The sequence below is a fragment of the Rutidosis leptorrhynchoides genome, chromosome 1, assembly GCF_046630445.1.
Source record: "Rutidosis leptorrhynchoides isolate AG116_Rl617_1_P2 chromosome 1, CSIRO_AGI_Rlap_v1, whole genome shotgun sequence".
NCBI classification, from domain to species: Eukaryota; Viridiplantae; Streptophyta; class Magnoliopsida; order Asterales; family Asteraceae; genus Rutidosis; species Rutidosis leptorrhynchoides.
Window position 1 is genome coordinate 526,967,851 of NC_092333.1, and position 2,034 is coordinate 526,969,884.

Genomic DNA, 2,034 nt, shown 5'->3' on the forward strand with positions numbered 1-2,034 from the left:
TAATGGTTTGATCAAAGAGTCGAACACTCATATCCGTTGGAGTTAACTCACCTACACCTAATCTCTTATATAATAAAAGAGGCATAACACTCACACTTGAACCTAAATCTGCTAGTGCATCATACATGACACAGTCACTAAGTAGACAAGGAACAATAAATTCACCCGGATCACCTACCCTAGGTGGAGGATTTGGTGGAACTGTCTTCACCGGGTTTACTTCTACTGTTTTTGTTTCTTGCACTTTTTTATTCTTCTTCTTCTTCTTTCCAGAGGTATCACAAACTTTATTACTTATTACTTGCTCATACTCAACTCCTTTTCTTGGAAACGGGATGGGTGGTTTGTATGGTGCCACCACTGGCTTTACATACTCGGGTGGTGGTGGTGTAACTTCTTCATTGTTACTCTCATCTAAAACCTTCCCATCTTCTGATGCTGGTTTTTCAGAATTTGTTGAAACCATATTAACATTTTCATTCCGAGGATTTACTTCAGTATTACTCGGTAGCTTTCCTTGTTTCCTTTCACTCATCAATCTAACAAGAGTACCTACTTGTTTTTCTAGATTCAAAATAGAAGCTTGTTGAGTTCTAAATGACTGATCAAACCTCTCATTCATTTGAGTTTGAGTTTCAATAAATTGTGTTTGAGATTCAACTAGCTTAAATACCACTTCTTCCAGATTTGACTTTTTCTCTTCGGTTTGTTGTGGTGGTTTATACAAGCCAGGTCTTTGTTGACTGAAAGTGTTGTTTTGAGTTGGTTGGTTATTCGTACCTTGTTGGTTGTACGAGTTATTGTTGGTTCCATTTGGATTGTAAAGAATGTTTTGATTTCGATTGAAGTTTGGCCTTGGCGGTTGATAATTATTCTGATAACTATTTTCCAGCCTTTGGTTCATGTAGACAACATTCTCACGTTGTTCCATCGTTTGTTCAATGTGACAGTCTTTCATTAAGTGTGGTCCACCGGATTGCTCACAACTGATTCGTATTGCGTGAATATCTTTATTCATCTTTTCCATTCGTCTTTCGAAAGCATCTATTTTTGCGGAAACGGAATCAAAGTCATGGCTAGAATCGGCTCTAGCCGCTTTAGATGAACGAAAAATATCTTTTTCTTGATGCCACTCATGAGAGTGGGAGGCTGTGTTATCAATAATTTTGTAAGCTTCAGTTGCGGTTTTCTTCATAATGGAACCACCAGCTGTTATGTCGATGTCTTTTCTTGTAGCAACATTGACACCTTGGTAAAATATTTGTACTATTTGATAAGTGTCTAAACCATGTTGAGGACATCCTCTCAACATCCTTCCGAATCTTGTCCATGCCTCATATAATGTTTCATTTGGCTTTTGCGCGAACGTAACAATTTCTCCTTGAAGTCTCACGGCTTTAGATGCCGGAAAGAATCTTTGAAGAAATTTTTCAACTAAGACATCCCATGTGTCAATCGCCCCTTCAGGTAACGATTCTAACCAATCTTTGGCTTCTCCCTTTAAAGTCCAGGGAAATAACATGAGATAGATCTGCTCATCTTCCACTTCTCGGATTTTGAATAGTGTACAAATTCTTTTAAACGTACGAAGATGTTCGTTGGGATCTTCTTTTGGCTTACCACTATATTGGCACTGATTAGTTACCATATGTAGAATTTGTCCTTTGATTTCATAATCTGGAGCATTAACTTCTGGCTTAATAATGGCGTGACCTTGGCCCGTGCGTTTAGCTCTCATTCGATCTTCCATACTTAGAGGTTCCGTTACTTCCATAATTGAATTCGTTGAATACGAATCACTAGAGGACTCTGATTTAACGGTTTGTGGTTCAGGATCTTGGAATTGTCCTTGAATATCCTCCAGTTTCTTAGTTGTGAAATCGGGTTCAAAAGATGGATTGTCGGAAATTTGAATTGGAGTATTTGTTCGACTGGATGATGATTCTAAAGAAAAATCAACGGCGACAATATTTGCTAAATGTCTTGATCGAGTTACAGGTGGTGAACGTATAAAAGGTGGTGAACGTCTTGCTC

At 38.2% G+C, this 2,034-nt stretch overlaps 1 non-coding gene across 1 annotated transcript; it reads left to right on the plus strand.

Annotated features, from left to right (window-relative positions):
- The first annotated feature begins 1,283 nt into the window (after window positions 1–1,283).
- On the plus strand, window positions 1,284–1,390 carry LOC139886995 (small nucleolar RNA R71). Its single transcript, XR_011772850.1, has one exon. It is a non-coding gene; the product is annotated as a small nucleolar RNA R71 (small nucleolar RNA).
- Window positions 1,391–2,034: the final 644 nt, after the last annotated feature.